Source organism: Rhinolophus ferrumequinum, chromosome 14 (genome assembly GCF_004115265.2).
Source record: "Rhinolophus ferrumequinum isolate MPI-CBG mRhiFer1 chromosome 14, mRhiFer1_v1.p, whole genome shotgun sequence".
In the NCBI taxonomy this organism is placed as follows: Eukaryota; Metazoa; Chordata; class Mammalia; order Chiroptera; family Rhinolophidae; genus Rhinolophus; species Rhinolophus ferrumequinum.
The window spans coordinates 4,833,364-4,854,080 of NC_046297.1; the positions used below are offsets into that span (position 1 = coordinate 4,833,364).

Genomic DNA, 20,717 nt, shown 5'->3' on the forward strand with positions numbered 1-20,717 from the left:
TATGTGCAGTGTCTCATACTGGACGGTCTGGCCTTGCCTACATCTCTAACTCCAGCCCACTGCTTGTCAGGAGTGCTGAATCCACGCTGGCTTTATCTCAGTTCCTCATACACCTGAGCTTCTTTCTTGGCTGGGCCTTTGCATACGCTGATCCCTCTATCCGGAACGCTATTCCCTCACCTCTTTCCGAGCTGGCTGCTTCTTAGAACTTAGATCTGAGTCTAAAAGTCACTTGCCTGGAAAAGCCATGCTTGAATATCTGTCTCCTCCTCTCCTATTGTTTTCTAGCATAGCTCTCAGTGTTTTCTTTCCTAGGGCTCACCCAATTTGTTATTTATTATTTGTTTGTTGTCTCTTTCCTACTAGACTGTAAACACCAGAGAACAGGAGCCACGTCTAACTTGTTCACAGTGGAGCTCCCAGTGCCTGCGGGGGTTCTGGCACATATTAGGCTGGCACATATTAACGTTTGTTAAATGAAGGTATGACCACGGGGACTGAGAAAATGTATGTATAATGACATCGGCTCTGTGAGTTAAATATTGCTTTAAATGGATTTATTTTTTATTAACCTCAAATATTAACATACATTTCAAGTATTAGGCAGCGTCATTATTGAATTATACATACATTGATATTTAGACTATAGTAAATTAAAGATCTTTTTAAATAGTTTTGAGGAACCCCAGTAGTTTTTAAATAGTTTTGAGGTGGCCCCTGGAAGCGATGTAGAAGATTTAGAAGATTGCGCTAACTCTTGCTTATGCTATGACATACCCTAGAAATTACCTTTTTATTTTTTCATTCATTTTCTTGGTAAAAACATTTTCTTCCTGAGACTTCCTTTAAGCATCAGCAGTGTAAATATTGTCTCTTTACAAATTCCAATAAATTCAGACAGTTAGTTGGTTCTAATGAATTGAGGATTTCTTGGACGTAGCAGTCACCGCAGACTGACCTTGGCTTTTCTGTAATGTCGTTTCCTGATGCACATACTTTATGCCTCCCCTTAACTGTAACTCCTATTGGAGACAAAGAGGAGATCCCTTTAGTAGTCCGTGGCCCAGTGGGAAACGGGTGTCCCCAGTTGCAACGCAGTGCAGTCCAGTGAAGGAGTTATGGCCCCCGGAAGTGCCACACCCGGCTGGAGGGCATCACAGATGGTTTTCTACAGGAAGTGGCACAGGAGCTGGGACTTCATGGCTGCACAGAACAAAGGTGGGAGAAGTGGAGGGAAAGGGTGCAGCGTGCACAGAGACACTGAAGCAAGAAGCCTTGCGCTGTGCCCAGGAATGACAAACAGTTCCGTGTTCCTGGAGCTCAAACTTTGGAGGAGTCGAAACTGTTGGAGCTGAGAAGTAGGCAGGGCCGACGCCAGAGAGGGAGCCTGTACCTTATTAGACTGCCTGGACTTTATAGTCCAGGCCATGGGGCTTCACCAAAGGGTTTTGTGGGGATTCTTGTTAATAGTTAATCTCCAAGAACATGTGAATTGAAAAATTTTATGTAAATTACTTTCCATTTTTACACTACTAGCAGTTGGAAGAGACATATCATAAACAAAAACTTCAAAGGACTTACAATCTGGCACTCTTTTAATTGTGTTTATTCCAAACACTTTCCACATCAAAATGGATGTTTAAAATGAATAAATTCGATATTGTGAAGTAGTCCATCTTTGGTCCTGATGTTTATTAAATAGAAAGACTCAAAAATCATCCAATTATTCTTGGAAAATGTGCATGAATGTGTGGTATTTGGAATTCTATTTTAGAACCCAAATGTCATAGACATCTGGACACAAAAATTATGCAAGAGAGACCTTTAGAAATGTGTTACTAATTATTGACTCTTCCTTGCAACAGCACAACCGAGCCTTTGTTATAGATGCAGTGTGTGAGACCTGCTGTAGACTGTGACTTTTTTCACATGTTAGGGTTTATTTTCATAGGATAGTCTTCATAACTAGCATCACAAAGCTTCAGAGAGTCAATAATAAAACTAGTAAGCCTCAGAAATAAGTGAATTATGTTAGCAGTGATGGATGAACGAAACAGTAGCTTAGCAAAAATTGCTTAGGGAAGGAAGAGGAGGTACGTGATCAAGCTAGCTGAAGAATTAGGGGAAATTGGGGGTAACTAGCTATAATGCCCAGACCATGTGAAATTCAGGCCTAGGGGAAGAGGACTCTACGACTGGTCTTATAATTTCCTACATATGTGTTTTAATCCCTGAGGTGTTCTAATTTTTATTCTTAACAGGACAATTATAGTGTTTCCTGTCTTGTTCTAAAATACAGCTCGTAAGAGTTTGTCACGAATTCAACTGCTATTACCTACGATATGTGCTCAGAACAGTTCTCAGTGTTGCTGAGAACAGGGCAAGATCCCCAGTGAGCTGAAAATCTAGTGGGAAGGGAAGACAAACAGAGAGACAGCTGTAAATAAAATAATTGTCCTTAGTAGCAAGTACCATGAAGGAAATAAGACGAGATCACATTCCAGAAAGGGGCTGGGTGGTCTGGGGGCAACATTACAGAGATGAACAGGGAATGGCTGAGACCTGAAGAAAGCAGAATCCAGATGTGTGAAATCCAGGAGTCAGGTATTCCTGATGGAAGTTCCAGGGCCGAAGACCTGGGCAAGGGACACACTAGACTTCCTTGAGAAACATAGAGAAGCCTGCGGAGTTCAAAGGAACATAGAAATGAGGGGAAGACAGACAAGAAAAGAGCTAAAGCAGGTCACGTAGGTTGTCATTGGCCGTGGTGAGAAATTTGAATTTTATTTTGAGTGCAGTGGTCAACACTTGGAGGAATTGAAGCTGGGACATGACATGATCTAATTTATTTAAAAATATCACTTTGACCCCTGTGTGCTGAGACTCGATGGAAGGTGGCAGAGTTAAACTGAAGAAACCAATTTCAGAAGCTATCGTAAAATGCCAGATAAGAGATAATAGTAATTTGGCCGAAGACAGACAGGGAGAAAGGCCTGAGTGTGTGAGTGGTGATGTATTGGTCTCAATCCTTGTATTTAAATGTCTTCGGTGTTAATGTGATACTTTAGAAGCTGACTCAGATTAACTCATAAATTTGGTAACCTTGATTAAAATTCAGTGCAAAATGAAAGTGGTCAGCTAGGATAAGGGGTAAGATTGAATGAATGTCATTTGCTCTGGAAATTTTTGTACGGAATTTGGGGCCAGGCATATTTGGGGATTTTCACTCAGGGTTGCAAATGAGAAAATAGTCACGTATTCAGAAAAAAGAAATCGAGTATCTTTAGGATAGCTTGATGACTAGCCAGGATTCCCAGTAGATATTGCTGTCCAGTTCTGTAAAAACAACAACAACAAAAAAAGTGAATTTATTCAACAGTCTGTTTTGTGAAGCATTAGAATAGATATTTTCAGAGGATGGTCTCCTTACTTGGAATAATTCCCTTATACCAGTTTGGTGCAATTAAACAACAGGAATTATCCTTGAAAAATACAAAACGTATCAATTTCTACTGCTTTTCCATTACATTTTTAAAGTAACATGGAAGAATACACTGGCCAATAACAGTAGAAAATCAAACACATTTTTCAAAAGTACAGTTGGCATACAATATTAGTTTCAGGTGTACAATATAGTAATTTGACATTTCTATACCTTACGATGTGATCACCCCACTAATTCTAATAACCGTCACCATGCAAACTTACCACAATATTATCGACTATATTCCCCTTTACCTTTTTCACCCACCCCCCCCACCCCAAGTTAATTTTTATTAGTTATATGAGAGGTAATATTCTGAATTTACAGAAAGAAATCGATAAATCTCTATTCTTCTTAGGCATATTTGATTAAAATTTCCTTAGGCTTTGGATCTATCCCCTTAGAATTCACCTCTGGTGAACTTTCTCCCCAAGCAGGGCTAAGTACCAATTCTTGACCTCATCTAAAAGTCACCTTTTCCCCACCACTCAAGTAGTCCTTGAAATCTTCCATGTTTTCTACAAAGTTGTCCCAGGAGGTCAGAGAACAGTGATTGCTAACAGGACATCACTGTGTCTGGACCTGAGATGGCCTATGGCCATGCCTCCTAGTCGGTGAGAGAGTGGGAAGAGCTCTAGACCAGTTTTGGTGCTGGTACTGTCGCTACCTTGAGCGCACCATTTCTGTTCATTCCAGCTGGATGGAAGGTGGATGAGTGGAACAGGGGAGGTTGTGAGGGGTATATAACACCCATCTCATCTCCTCTACCCAAATGATGTCCAAATCAAGTAAGATGATGTATCTGCAAAGTCTTCGAATGAATATAAAGCACCGGAGTTCTAAAACACAACTATTTGTTGATTTCTTACTACGTCCCGGCACTGTGCTCAGTGCTTCCCTATGATTTATATCGCTTAATCAACAAGCACGAAAGCGTTATTAGCCCCGTTTTACAGAAGAGGAAGCGGAGGCTTAGAGGGCTGAATGCCAAGGTCCAAAGGATGTGGTCACATAATTAGCCACAAAGCAGGTGAGTGATGGAGTTGGGCTGGGAGCCCAGGCCGGCCTGGCTCCAATGCCATCTCTTCACCACTGGATTATATTACTGCCCGTTCTGTGCTTGGAAGTTGGGATTATTGGCCCTATCTAGTTCTATGAAATCTAAATACACTTGCCCCAAATACAGATTTTCTAAATCTAATCTAATCTAATATTGCAGTGCCTTACTCTACTTCCTTTGCTGTTCATATGTTACATATCAGTGTATTCTGTAAAATTATAAACTTCTTCAAGGTAAGGCATGTTTCCATTTGTGTCCTCTGTATGGTCCCCAGCACAGATGTGTAAGCAGTCATCCTAAGTATTTTGTGAGGAGGAGTAGGAAGAATCAGGAATCAAGGTGGGACGGGGGGTGAGGATGCGTAAATCTATTGGAAAGGGTCCACAGAACCAATGATCCTCCCAGAAACACTGGGAAGTTTTATTTAACATTTCTAAGTGGATGGCTGTAGTATAGCTGAGCACCAAACTACACTAATATTGTGCAAAGATAATTGTTTAATTTGCATGTGGCTACAAACAAGTTGTGAGTCACATACTGAAAGAGGCTTAGGGTTTCTTGTGTGTTTTCTGTATTATATAAATAATTAAGAATCACCTTTCAGAGAAGTGCCCAAACTGCAGCAACCAGGATTAAAGCCTGAGAAAAAGAGTACATTGAATAATGTCCTTCTTCTTCTTAGCTGACATTGGTTTATAGCTGTAGAGTAGACCAAGACCAAGTGTTTTTATCCTTTTTGTACAGGTGTGAAAGAGGATGCAGAAAATGCACAAGCCTTCAGGGCGATGAGTGATCGTGGCCAACCTTGGGCGAGATGTCAGGTGTTCCAAGAGTGGAACAGAAAAAGTAAATGAAGCCAACTGGTGAGCCGCACCGAGAACACCTGTGCACAGCCACTCCTCGGAGCCTCTGCGACCACGTAGAACACGAGGGAAGGTGAACAGAGCCTCTCTCTCCAGCCTCCGGAAGTGAGTGACTCTTGTAGCTGCTGGGACTCGGTGAAGGTCGCCTCCTGCCTTCTGCTTTGAGTGGTGGCAGGAAGGGAAGTGTTTTGAAGGGTCAGTGGGAGAATACTTCAGCTCCTTGTGTTGCATTTAACATCTTGCTTTTCCAAAAAAGTATCTCGGAGCAGTTATTGTCAAGAGCATCATGTGTTAGGCACACTCAGTATCTAGGGAACATCTGTGGGCTAGGTGCTTCCAGAATGTTCTTCTCTGAGAATAAAAGCGGAAAGTATAAAAACAGGGAGGGTGAGACCTGTCTTCTGTCGATGAGACAGACTGATTGGATGGGTGACTGACAAAACTGCGACCATCCAGGTCTCATCAGGGTGACTGCCTGCCTTATTCCCTGGTTTACCTGGAAGGTGACTGAGGGGAAGGGAAAATCATAACTAGGATCAAGCGGTCAGACCGGGACCAAAGGCCAAGCAGTGAAGGTGCTTGGGAAAGTCAAGAGTGAGGGAGGGTGGGTTCTGAGGTGGCTGCCTGTTATGCCCTCTGTCTCCACCAAACAAACCAAGATGAAATGGTTAGTGGGGAGCACGAACCTACGCAGTGGGAGTGACCGGACCCCTCCCCCCAACACAACACTGGTAGTGTTTCTCCTGCACGTAGGAGGTCACTGACTGTCGCGCACAGTTGGTCAGGCCCCAGAGAATAAGTGTGCTCTGTGACAGTGAAGACAGGCCCAAGTCACCTGGCTTTTTACTGGTGCGCCCACATGACATCAGCCGTTTCTCTCTGCTCAGAGTGACACGCAACAAGCAGCCCTCGCGCTCATTTCTCAGTTTACCTCCTGTTTGAGACAGGAGTGGGTAGGAATAGCAAGGTCTTTGAACACGTCTGTATCTTTTATTGTTAATGAACACATTTACATTTTGTTTTCTATCTCGAGCTTTTAAAAGATGAAGGTTGAGGTTAATTGTTAGGCCACATAATCCAGTCAGTTCAAGTTCATTTTCAAAATCAAATTCCTTGGGCATACACCTAGACGTATCTGGACTAGACAACCTGAAACGTGTGATTAAGGCAGAATGAGGCAGATAAGTTGGTCGGCTAGCTTTTCTCTAAGATTCCTTTATGGCACAGTGATGTAACTTCAACAACAGGAAGGAGGTTTTTGTGGTCGACGAAACCATTTTTGCTTTTACTCCATGTCTGAAGACCAAGGGTGAGCACGTGCTGGAGGTGGCAGAGGCCGTGAAGCAACTTCAACCCCAAGCCTTTGGCATGTGAAAACATTTGTGTGGGAGAGAAACGATTTTGAAGTTGTACCCATGCCCGACATCCTCTAACACAGCTAAAGCCTGTTATACAGTATCGATGAACACAATCATTCCTTACATTATGTGCGCCACTTTTGTGCAAGGCATTGTGGGTAGCCTCTAGCCGTCCAGACTGACACAGGCATGCCAGAAAACACCTACACTACCCAGTGATGGGTTGTGAGGCTGTGTCTAAGGCACAGAGTCGGCAAGGGAGAGAGACCTCCCTGTCCTGTGCTCGCGGCGCCAGGAAGGCCCACTCGGACTGACGTTTTGAAAGAAAAAGGATGTCGTTCCTTCTGGGCCGAGGACGAGAAAGGGAATTCCAGGTAGAGGAACCTGCTGGAAGCAGAGCCGGGGTGGTCTGAGGCAGATTGGCGTGGACAGCAGAGCACTGAACCATGGCTGGAGTCATGGAGGAGGTGGGAGCACCGACTTCCACGGATCCCACCAGGTGGGATGGGCCGGCCGGGCTGTGGGCGGCACTTACAACAGGGGACAGTATGGTGTTAGCGAAAGGACAGTTCTCAGGAGTGAGCAGGAGAGACGAAGACCAACTGAGAGTCTAGGTCCTAAATCGAGGCTGTTATAATGAGAAGGGAAAGGAAAAGGTAGGGTGAGAATGGTTTGGCAGCCAGAATCAGCGGGGCTCGGTGACAGCTTGTGTTCGGGGGCGAGAGAGGGAGGAACTAGCAACATCCCAAATTACTGGCTTGGGAACATAGGGATCTCTTATTATATCTTTCTCTAAACCATTATACATTATTCAATGTGAGATTAAAGAAACGCCTGCATTGTGAAACATCATAGTTTCTGACTAAGGGAATCCCTAGATTAGAAATCACCCCCCCACACCCGCATCCCTGCTTTTCTGGTCCATTTTTTTGCTTTGCTCAGGAAGCTGTGAGATCTGGCTCCGAGAGAGAGAGAGAGAGAGAGAGAGAGAGAGAGAGAGAGAGACTCACAGACCTATTGTCCTAGACAGTTCTATCTGGTTTTCATTAAGCAAGGAAACTGGCTTTCAATAGCAAAAACGTGAACACTCATTTAGTTACAAGATAACCAGAGACTTGTGCTTGGAAATTTCGATGTGCATTAGCAAAATTACATCTTGACATTTTCTACGCAATAAAAATAGTGAAGCAAATACATGTTATTCTAAATAGGTACTGCCTTTTCATATTAGGGATGTTTGAGGGTTAAAAGTTTAAGTGAATATTGTTTCTCGAGTTTTCCATTTTAGGGTTTCCTACTGCGTTCGTGTCTTGCCTCTCTATGGCCGTTTGGGAGGCATTCTAGCACAGTGGCCGGGAAGCTAAGCTCTGGAGTTAGGTTGTCCGAGGTCAAACACTGGCTCTGTCACTGATGTCTTTGGGCACTCCATCAGTTGTCCCTGTTATCTTGTCACGGACACACACATGAAACTAATAATGTGAGCTTGACCTCTAAGTAGAGCCCAACCCCAACAAGGCTTGTGAAGCCCCAGATTGGCTGTGCCCACGTCCTGAATTTCCAACTTAGTAGACCTAGGGCGTGCACCAAAAAAGAAAATTGCATTTCTAAAAAAATTCTGGTGATGGTATGGGTCCATATTTTGAGAAACATTGATCTAATTAATTAGAAAGGAACTCATTTAGGAAAAAACGAGAGACAACAGCAGTCAGAAAACATGTACACAGTTTGTCATGATTTTGTTTAAGAAGCTAAACTATAAGGTGTGATCAAAAACTATGAATGTTTAAACTAAAAAAAAAATTGTTACAGTAAAAGACACATTGCCATTAACCCCCCCTCAGAATATTACCTCTTGCTCTGAACACATCGTTCTTGCCACTTTCTGAAGCAGTTCTGGAAGTCCTCTTTCGTGAGTGTCTTTAGTTGTGCTGTCGTGGCTGCCTCAATGCCCTGAATCATTTTGACTTTAGGAAGAGCCAGAAGTCGCACGGTGCCAGATCCGGTGAATAAGGTGGATGAGGACACACCGTAACGTTTTTATTTGACAGAAATTGCCGTACCAGAAGTGATGTGTGACACAGAGCGTTGTCAGGATGGAGGATGAAACCATTTGCCCCTTTCATGTTAATGTGCTGTTCATGATCCGTGATTTATGCCACACTTTAAAACACACCTTCTCTCTACTGTAGCTCACACCCGACTGACTGCACCGAACCAGTTGAAACTTGTCGCACACTGTAAGATTCCACGCGCCGCTTCCCATGTTGAAGATCCCTGCCTCTCCCTTGGATGGTGGTCAGCAGCAGCATTTACCGTGTTGATCATACCCCGTGTATGCATTGGGAAATTCAGTGGCTGATGAGCCTTTCGTTTAAGTGAGGATCTCTAATTTTGTTTTATTACTAGGAAGCCCTTGCATTTGTACCATTCTAGGAATGCCCCACAATTAGAGTATGCATTAGTCCCACTCAGAGAAACCAATTTACCCCAATCATCTTCTCTAGTATTTCAGGGTTCTGTGCTTGAACCTGAACTCAACCAACCCATGTCTCATTTACCAGGCTAATTTGTTGAACTCCACAACTAAATCAAATCCCAAATGCCCTTTCCCTGAAGTGTGAACCAAATGAAAGAGACCTTTTTCTTCCTTTTTTTCAAAGATAGCGAACTAGTTCAAATTAGAAACAAACCTGTTGGTTTTTTTCTTTTTTAAAACAATTGAAATGCAAGATTATATTTCCTAACATACCAATTCATTAAAAACCAAACAAAATAAAAGTTTGTTTAAGATACCCTTCCCCCCACAACTGGATTGAAAACAACAACTTGACTTGGAGCTGATGAGTCCTGGAAAAACACACTGTTCCCCAATAAAAATTAAAAAAAAAAAAAGATACCCTAACAAGCAGTTGACTGAAATGTTACAGTCGTAAATCCCGGGAAGAGTCTAGGTCCCAGCAAGGCAGAGCGTTCCGCTCGCAGGGTTGAAATCAAGACACTTTAATGAAGGGTCTTACAGATGTGCGAGGGGAGTTTAGGGTACAAGAAAGGGGTTCTGGGGTGCAGAAGGCCAGCAACAGCAGGAAGTCATTAGCACAGGCCTGAAGGCGCTGAGGGAGAGCCCCGTGAGAGGAGGATCTATGGAACAGAGGCAGGAGTTTTAGGCTGGGGGAAACACCCCAACGTACACGAATTAGGAGAGGGCTGCTAAACCAAGGAGGAAGTGGGGAGGGAATACCCAGCATCTCTCCTCCTAGCCTCTGATCTCTTGCTGATGCCTCCCCATCGGAACTGAAGGTTCAGACAGGGACCTGTCCAGGACGCCCTTGCCTGATCTGCAGGGTAGGCTTCCTGGTGGAGCAGGTGGAGCCCGCCCAGCTCACTCCCCCTTCTCCTAAATGAATGCTGGATGTTAGATGAAGTATTAGTGACTGAGTGAGTGTATGGAAACTTTTTAGAAAAGTCCCTGGTGCATAGGATGCAGGACCCTCTAAATGCTAGCTCTGATTGCTCCAGGCATAGCCCTGTTTTACGGAGGAAAACACTAAGACTCGTGGACTTGAAGCAACTTCTGCTGGTTAACAGTGATGGCAGAGCCCACGCTCAAACCCAGGTCTTCAGGCCCCAATTTGTGCACATTCCCCGTCACTACAGCACCTTCTAAGTATGAGGTCATGTGCTGCATGCAGAATTAATGTTCTAATTTATTAGAGAAAGAAGCATCTTTACTTTCTGGACCCAACGGAATCAATCTGTAACCCAATCAATACCTATGAACATACGTAAAAATAACATAAAAGCTTATTTCAAAGACAATTCTACATGTTGAATAATAATAGTAATGGTGATATAGTAATAGTTACTGTTAATGTTTTTGAGTGTCTACTATGTGTTCAGCGCTGCGTTTTTTTCCTAGTATCATTCTAATATAACCACTGAGCCATGTCACCCCTTCTTAATTTCTTCTTCATTCTTTCAGGTCTTTTTCTGAACTTGGAAATAATCCACTTGGAAGGAATTCATAATGGGTGAGTGAAATAGGTTTTACCTGACTCTGCTGGCCTTTGTCTGACCATTTAAGGTTTGATAAAATCATTTTGATTGTATATATTACATCCTAAAAAGCCTCCCAGATAACAGTATTTTTTCCTGTAACTGTTGGAGAACTGATTCATCCGTTATCCTGCCATGATACAAAATTAGCCCCGAGGTCAGAGACATGAATTGGTCATGCATTCAAAATTTGATTGCATGAAAGAGACGTCTTGAAAATAAACATAGTTAGCGTTTTATTTGTGTCAGGTCAGCTTTTTTGGCAACAGATTTTAAACAATGAGATAGCATGTACCCTTAGGTCTTTACATTTTAGGTTTTTAGAGTTTCCGTTCAAAGAAGGTATAATCAGTAAGCTGAAGCATTGCATGCATGTTTCTAGTCAGCTAAAGAAACAAACAAGAAAGGTTTTTTCTTTTTTTTTTTTCCCCCGTGGGGTTAGGTTTCCACCCTGTCACACTATCTGTCAGCTTTTCTCTGAGGATGGGAGCAATTATCAGACAAGGGCATTCTAACCAACAGCTCATCAAGAAATTTCGTTTCTTTCTCGGCAGTCAAGTTTCCGAGTTGTCATTTTAAAAGTCTGGGTAACAACAGCATTAGAGAGCTGGCTCTCTTTGAAAACCAATCACATCAAAGAGAATAATCTTAGCATGCACACCGTTTGCTTAGCTTTCCTAGCCTAGAGGAAATGGCGTGATTATAGTATTGGCTGAAGCATGTGAAGTTGCCAATATTTGGCCAATAATTAATGGTCCGATGCCAGTTTGACACTGGTCAGCAGTTTCGTATGGTGCATCCTACTAGTTCTGATACTGATGGAAGCAGTACATGGAGAGGCAGCTTTTCATTCACAGCCTCTTTCGAAACTCACACCACTGGAAATCATACTGCTTTTGCACATTCTACAAATGAGGGTCACTTCTGATGTTTTTTCCTTGTGTTGAAGATTTCAGGTATATATGAACGAACATCCACGAAATCTGTGGAATTGAGATTTTAAGGTGTTTATAAAGGATTTACATGTGTACATTTCCCAACCAAATTCCTGGCACATAGTAGGTGCTCAGAAGAATTGAGTGATTAGGTCTCACCAAAAAGGTCACCCACGTGAGCACATCTGATCATAATAGGAACGCAGTGTGATACGGTCTTTACTGGTTACATATTGTTTTAAATACATCATTTCACTTAGTTTTGAGTCAAATTACCTAAAAACCCATTTCCAGCTCATTCAATTGACATGTCAAATCACACTGCAAGCATTTAAAAGGTAGTATTGCATTATTATTTAAGTATTCTTATAACAGTTAACAGAAGTTGAAAACAAAAGGAAAGAATTTTCTGTGCATTTGTGTAAACTGGATATTAGAAAATGTCATAGTTATGATTCATTTTTCTAGTGAGATTGGGAAATGATTTCGTCCACACAGATGTCTGTTGTGTGGTGAACTTGAGGAACTGACTTATGTGATTAACAAGGAAACGTCAGTATTTATAGAAAAGGAGAGTTTTGAAGAACGAGACACTGATTTTATCATTCTGGTGCTATGCTCACATGCTCACTTGTTGCTGATACCCAAATTCTTACAATTTTGGCAAGTCCATCAAAAGCCCGGCACATTATTTTCTCTTTGATATCATTACGGCTGTTCTGAAACACCGAGGGAACTGTGTGACGCACTGGCAGGCGGGCAGGTGACTCATGCGGCAGTGACAGCCACGCAGCCCACAGGTGTACTTTGTAGGCAGAGGTCTTTAAAGGGTCCCACCCAGCTTGACCAATCCATCTCTTCTGCAGCTCCTTTGCAGTCACGACGTCTACAGAACACGCCCTCCCCCCTGGAAGTCTTAACCTCCAGAGCAGAGGAGTCTGGGCGCCAGGCGGGATGGGCCTTTGCAGGTGCAGACTTAGCTGCATTCAGCAGGGCTGCGGCTCAGAGCGCTGTGTTTTTATATAGTTACGTTCCAGGGTGATCCCATGCGGCCGCTGCACGGGCCACACTTGACTCTGAGCAGCAAAGACGAGGCATTTCTACATTTTTGACCTACTGGTATCTCAGAGGCAACGAAACCAAGCTCAGACTTACCTTCTTCCCCAAAACAGGCAGTCTTCCTCTGCAGTCGTCATTATTTTTCACCACTGCGAATTCTCCAGCTACCCACAGTGATGCTGTGAGTCTCCTCCTGCTCCTTCCCGCCTTCACCTCCCAATCAGTTCTGCAGTTCTCTCGTTCTTCCCGGGATCTGCCCTGCCCATCCCTCTTCCTCCCACTGCTGCTCTCTGGACTCAGGCCTCTGGGACCTCACGTTCCTAACAGCCCTTCCTGCCCTTCCAGCCTCTGCTCCACCCACCAGCTCCACGCACAGTTGGCATTCTAAAACGGTGTTCATTTATATTAACTTGGCAGAAAAACCGTCCAGAACAGTCTCGAGTCTCTGATCTGGTACTCCAGGCCCGATGCCCGGGGCCCTCTTTCTCCATCCTTATCTCCCCATGTTGTTCTGCATGAACCTGTGGACCACCTGCACACCTGCCACGCTTTCGGCCCCCCTAACCAGTGTCCTAAGCATCCAGAAGAGCCTGGGCCACACAGCTTCATGACACAAGTGGCATTTGGGTAATAGTGTCATTGACACTGGCAGGTAGTAAGGAGTTCTACAGGCAGTGTTAACTGTTTCTGCATTTCTGCACTGTTGGACTTGTTTAATGGGCATTCATCATTTAGTCAAAGAAATCCAGTAAGTTAAACATTTTAATGACGAGATTAATGACAACCACACAGGAGCGTCCCTTGGGCCTCTGTTCCCACTGCACCCTCCACAGCCAAGCAGGTACTCAGGCTCAGGGTTTTGCTTGTTCTCTCTTGCACCTTGCTTCTGCCCCCGGGGAAGTGTGCCTGTTCATCTCTGTGTCTCCAGCGCTGAGAGTGATGTGTGGTACAGGGCTGACATTCAGACAGGAGTTATGCAGGCTGTGGAGCCTAAAGTTCATACAACGTAGGAGCCCCTCTTTAAGAACCAGAATCCAAAATTCTCTACATTTTCAAAAACATCTGACCTTTCGAATGCACGGCTAGGGCCTCTCATAGGAGTTGCAAGGGGGCCATATCGATGGCGGGTGAGGGTAGGTCCTGAAGCTTACGCTGTGTTTGCCACATGGTGCAGCCACCTGTGCTTCCAGTCATTTCTTTTCTGTTGTTGTTGTGGTGGTGAGTGTTATTATTTTAATGAAAGAAAGAATGAGCGACTTTTATAACTGGGACCTTTCCCGTCATGCTCTCTGAACTGAGCCTGGGCACCCAGCATCAGGCGTTCTGCTTCAGGAGCACGGTTCCCTTCAGCTTACATGCAGGAGGGACACTGGCGTGTCTTGGAATTTGGAGGAATTTCAGATACCCCTGGGATTGTTCTTGGACAGCAGAACCTTCGCTAACTCATCTAGTGAAGCCGACAGTTTTCAAACTGTATGTTTGTATTTTGAAATGGGAACTTTGCCTTATAATACCACCATTCTCCAAGGCTTTCAAATGTGTTCCAAATATTTCCTTATAATTAGAAACTTCCCTATGAAATCATAGACTTTGAATTCGGTTTGTGTGTTTTGTTTTTTTTTGATACTCAAGGAAACTTTTCTTATGGCTAGTTTTACAAGAGGAAACACCCTTATAAAAGTGTGAGACACCTTTGTAATTTCATGTAATTTTGAAATATATTAAATATATATATATATATATATATATATATATATATACAAATTAATATATTTCACTCTGTACTTGGTCAGCAAAAGTTAGTGAGCTACATGAGTGTTTGCTCCTTGCATGAGTAGTGGCGGCTGAAAGGTGTACTGTTTGGCCAGGTCTCCCTATCTGAAGTTGGTCCCCCACCTCACTGTGTTGTCACCCTGTACATTGCATTCCTAGTGCTTACACCAAACTGTTCCTATCTTGCTCCTATCTCTGTTTACTGTTTACCCAGGTACCTCCTCGATGATGGGTAAATATTCATCAATGTAGACTCTTCTTTAATGATGCTGCTGGTTGCAAAGACTTGCATTTGCCACCAGGTTGTTAAATTCTAGCAAAACACCGAGGAAAAGAGAGCCCCTCCCCCTGGTTGACTCGCTCCTGCTTATCACAGCAGCTCCAAAGGGCTAAACCTAAGGGACTCCCTCGGCCCCCTCCTCTTCTCAACTGCCAGCTGTCCCTGTCTCTTTCCTTTCCTCTTTCCCCTCGGCTTTAGTTCTGCCCTCCAGCTAATCAGCTGGTCTTCTTTTGGCTGCCTTTGTTCACTTCATTCCTTCTAGATTGTTTTCCCCCAAGTTCTTGCCCAGCCCCTGTGGAGTGTGGCTTTGGCTCTTAACTCTCTTTTTCACTAACCTCGTGATCTTGGTAGACCTCTCTGAACCTTGATGTCTTCATCTGTGAAATGTAGATATTGAGAGAACACCCCACGGCATATCTCATACTTGGCCGTCACCACCTGGCAACGCTTACATCATTGTTTTGATGACTGACTCCTTTCAACCTTCACCTCTTCTGCTCATCTCCAATAATTGTTGAAAATTATTGATAACTTAATAATAACTGTTCAAAATCATGCTGCATTTGTATGTTTTACTTCTCGATTGAGATTTAAGTTCTTTGAAGGCACGTCTTCTGTTATTCTCCCTGTAAACTGCTATATGCGCCTTCCGTCTAAATCAGTGGTTGTCAGCCATAAAATTAATCCATATCACTTCATGTTGCACTTAAAGAAAGTACAAGGGATCTCCTGCCTATTTGTGGCTATTCTGCTTTTGCTGCTTATATGATATCACTTAAGTGCCTCTCCTAGGTTGAGACTTTCTAGAAACTTTCCCCAGGAAAAGTAGTAAGGGAGAAGTCTTTCATGTGTATGCTTTCTATAAGATTTTCCCCAAGTTTTAAGTCATGTAACTTATCCTTAATTTCAAATTGCGATTAGAGTTTCGAGACTCCATCATGTGCTGTCACTGACTATGGCAGTGAATGCATGGGGACAACAGAGATGACCCTGTGACCTAGAAACAAGGTGACCTTCAGAGAACTAAACTGGGACCAGCGAATCTGTAGGGCGGGTGATAGAATTCACCCACCCTAAGAGAGTCTGTGACTATAAAGTTGAGGGGATTAGGGGACAGACAGATTTTTATCAAGGGGTAACCAGGGAGGAGGAGCCTTGCTTAATCCGTTATGTTACACCCTGACAAAGAAAGAAAACTCATGTTAATTAAGAACTGGCAGGAGGTGATATATATGGACTCTTTTTTTTTTTTTCCTATTATGTGGTCTGTTTGGAAATCTTTTTTTTTTCAATTGAAGTTTACTGGGGTGACAATTGTTAGTAAAGTTACATAGATTTCAGGTGTACAATTCTCTATTACATCATCTATGTATCACATTGTGTGTTCACCACCCGGAGTCAGTTCTCCTTCCATCACCATAGATTTGATCCCCTTTACCCTCATCTCCTACCCCCCAGCCCCCTTACCCTCTGGTCACCACTAAACTGTTTTCTGTGTCTATGTGTTTTTCTTTCTTCATTTGTTTGTCTTGCTCTTTTGTTGTTTTTGGTTTATATATCACATATCAGTGAAATCATATGGTTCTCTACTTTTTCTGTCTGACTTATTTCGCTTAGCATTATAATCTCAAGATCCATCCATGTTGTCACAAATGGCCCTATTTCATCTTTTCTTACCGCCGAATAATATTCCATTGTGTATATATACCACAACTTCTTTGTCCAGTCATCTATCGAAGGATTCTTTGGTTGTTTCCATGTCCTGGCCACCGTAAATAAAGCTGCAATGAACATTGGAGCACATATGACTTTACTGATAAATGTTTTCAGATTTTTTGGGTAGATGCCTAGGATTGCTGGGTGATATGGTAATTCTACTCTTAATTTTTTGAGGAACCTCCACACTGCCTTCCATAGCGGCCGCACCAGTCTGCATTCCCACCAACACTGTATGAGGGTTCCTTTTTCTCCACAGCCTCTCCAACACTTGTTACTATTTGTCTTGTTGATGATAGCCATTCTGACTGGGGTGAGGTGATATCTCATTGTGGTTTTTATTTGCATTTCTCTGATGATTAGTGATGTTGAACATTTTTTCATATGTCTATTGGTCGTTTGTATGTCCTCTTTGGAGAAATGTCTATTCAAAGCAACTACCAACAGAACTAAAGGGAGAAATTAACCAAAACACAATTATACTAGGGGACCTAAATACATCATTGACAGCTATGGATAGACCATCCAAACAGAAAATAAATAAATGTCAGCCCTAAATGACACATTAGATGAAATGGACATAATTGACATTTATAGAACACTTCATCCTAGAACATCAGACTACACATTCTTTTATAGTGTACATGGAACATTCTCAAGGATAGACCATATATTGGGACATAAAACTAGCCTTGGCAAATTTAAGAAGGTTGAAATAATGCCAAACATATTCTCTGCTCACAAGGCTTTGAAATAGGATATCAACTGCAAAAAGAAAGCAGGAAAAACCACAAATATGTGGAGATCAAACAACATACTTTTAAAGAATGACTGAATCAAAGAAGAAATAAGAGGAGAGAGCAAAAGATACATAGAAACAAATGAGAATGAAAATACATCCTACCAAAATTTTGGGGATGCAGCGAAAGCAGTTTTAAGAGGGAAATTTATATAATTACAGGCCTATTTCAAGAAAGAAGAAAAATCCCAGATAAATAACCTCATGTTATACCTTAAAGAAGTAGAAAAAGAAGAACAAATATATGGAATCTTAAAGAAAAAGCCAGTAAGATTTTAGGCAGAGTTAGTCAGATATTCTCTTGGAGAGAGATTGTCACGTGCAGTGAACTGGACATGTAGGAATTACAGATGCACTCTGTAGGTGGGTGAGACTAGCTTTGAAATTCACGTGGTCTGCATAAGCTCACCCCCAAGACCACCCACCTCTCTTGGCAGTCTAAACAACTTAAGCAACCTTCTGAAGGTTAATTCAGCCTCCTGGCACCTCTACCACTGGGAACTGGAACGCTCTAGAGAATTACTTGCCTTCACTGGAAATTTGCATTCTGATTTAGCCATCAGTCCCTTGCAGAGACAGATCCCAGGACTTGTGAAACCTGAACATTTTTTACAATTGGCGATGTACATGGTGATGGGGACTTTCTTTGAGAAAAAGAATACAAAAGCAAATAGGAAATTATTTCTCAGGTGTTGGAATGGACGAAAGCAAGTGAGTGGGCCTGAAGCTTTGTAGCTTTGTCAGCACGTCAGCGAAGCCATTGAAGTTAGATTGGTCAGTACTGGGAGCCCATCAGCTCTGGGTGCACCGGGCCACAGAGTTGAGGTTCAGACCCAGGGAGCCCCCGTCAGCAGCCCTCTCTCTCCCCAACAGCACTTGTCATCTTAATAATAAGTACAGCGAAGTACTCAGATTCCAGACTGCCTCTTAAAAGGATTTTGATTTTTCTATGACCCTTTCTACCTATATTATCATCCTGTTCAAGCATACAGAAACTCTCTTCCATTTCTTAACTCTTCCCGGATTCTGTCTGTTTTTCTGTGTTCCAAATACATAGCAACGTCAGATAAAGCACAGAAAGAGAAAACTGTAAAGATACGACTTGTGCCCAAATCAAGATTTAGATGTCTATGGGCAGGAAGAAGAGAAGAGAAAGCTTAGAGTCGTGACCATGATGGAACTGTGGGCGTGATGGAGCCGTCGGTGTGATGGAGCCGTCGGCGTGATAGAGCTGTGGGCGTGATGGAGCCCTCAGTGTGACGGAGCCGTCGGCGTGACGGAACCGTGGGCGTGACGGAGCCGTGAGCGTGATGGAGCCCTCGGCGTGACGGAACCATGGGCGTGACGGAACCGTGGGCGTGATAAAGCTGTGGCCTGACATACTTTGGCTCAGCAAAGAAGCAGACCAGGCCAGGAATGTCATTTTTGTGGGAGAACGGGAATAACGATGCCCCATTTGAGGCAATGGAAGAGTGTGAGATCCACAGCTCAAAGCCCTAGGCTGCTTGCTAATTGTGCAGCCACTATAGAAAACTGTATGGAGGTTCCTCAAAAAATTAAAAATAGAACTGCCATGTGATCCAGCAATTCCACTTCTGGGTATTTATCTGAAGAAATCCAAAACACTAATTCGAAAAGTTATCTGCACTCCTATGTTTATTGCAGCACTATTCACAATAGCCAAGATATGGAAACAACCGAAATGCCCATCAATAGACAGTTGGATTAAGAAATTATGGTACATTTGTACAGCAAATTATTTACTCTGCCATAAACAAGAATGAAGTCTTACCATTTGCGACAACATGGACGGTGAGGACATTACGCTAAGTGAAATAAGTAAGGCTGAGAAAGACAAATACCATATGATCTCACTTATATGTGGAATCTAAAGAACAAAATAAACAAGCAAACAAAACAGAAACACTCATAGACGCAGAAAACACACTGATGGTTGCTAGATGGGAGGGGGGTTGAGGAGTGGGTGAGAAAGGTGAAGGGATTAGGAAGTACAAATTGGTAGTTACAAAATAGTCGTGGAGATGTAAAGTACAGTGTGGGGAATATAGTCAATAATATTGTAAAAACTATGTAGGGTGTCAGGTGGGTACTAGGCTTATTGGGGGGATCACTTCATAACTATGTAAATGTCTAACCACTATGCCGTACACCTGAAACAAATATAAAATAATATTGAATGTCAACTGTAATTAAAAAAAAAACAGTCACGGGGATGTAAAGTACAGCATAGGGAATATAGTCAATAATATTGTAATAACTACATACAGTGTCAGATGGGTAATAGACTTTTTAGGGTTATCACTTTGTGAAGTATATAAATGTCTAACCACTATGTTGTTTTGTACACCTGAAACTAATATAATACTGTATATCAATGGTAATTGGAAAATAATTTTTTTTTAATTAAAAAAAAATCCCGAGGCTGGATTGGGGCTCTGTTGTTCCTGAGAGGAGGCTGACAAAACCTGTAGCCTGGAGCCATAGTTTATATTAAGTTGTAAACCTAGAAAGCAGGAGGTCACAGATCAGCCCAGAGACGAACCTGAGACATGCTTGATCAAGTCCAACGCTGTTACGTGGAACTGGGCAGGGTTGTCCCTGGCGAGGGTGGAAGGGGAGTGGTGCGGTGGTTCAGGTGGGTGTCAGCCCCGGAGGGTGTCCGTGTGGAGGGGCTGCCTGGCATAGACTGGTGAAGAGGGCCTCCACAGGGGACGGAGGTGGTTGTGGCAGCTCCAGCAGAATGGTTACGTGAAGAGGAGTTGATTAGATAAGAAAATAGTGGAAATAATGGTGTTGGGCTGGAATTGCAGGTAGGGTGTGAACTCATGGTTTTCAGCAGATGGGAGAGAGGTGTGGAAATATTTACATTCCTAGTGTTGTTCCCTGCGAGTGTCTGGACAGTGGCACCCCAACAGCATTCAGTGCGCCTAGCTTTCAGGTGTTGGTTTCTGAGGACCTTTCCTCAGAGGTCCTTGGAGAATTGGCTGACTTCAGCGACGGGTAAGGGAAGTACAAGATAAGTCTGGAACCTCTTGTTGCACCTGAAATCAGGAAGTGTTCAAAGAATGATGGGGACCCAGATGCCACCTTTCAGGGGCTCCCTGAAAGAGCCCTGGAAAAATCTGGGGCAAGTCGAGTATCAAAGTTAATAATGATAGTAGCAGACTATAATTCATTGAATAAAATAGGGCACCAAGAGTTCATACAGATATTAAAAAATTAATAAATTAACAGTTTGATGAGGAGTGATGTGTAATCTCATAAAACGCCTCTCAGAATATTTGTTAATTGCAAAGGGGAAAACAAAGTAATTTCA

The 20,717-nt window shown here is 42.9% G+C and overlaps 1 long non-coding RNA gene across 1 annotated transcript; it reads left to right on the plus strand.

The window, feature by feature from the left end:
- Window positions 1-384: 384 nt before the first annotated feature.
- LOC117033794 (uncharacterized) lies at window positions 385-9,069 on the plus strand. Its single transcript, XR_004424950.1, has 3 exons — window positions 385-482; window positions 5,289-5,512; window positions 8,955-9,069. It is a non-coding gene; the product is annotated as an uncharacterized LOC117033794 (long non-coding RNA).
- The last annotated feature ends 11,648 nt before the right edge of the window (window positions 9,070-20,717 follow it).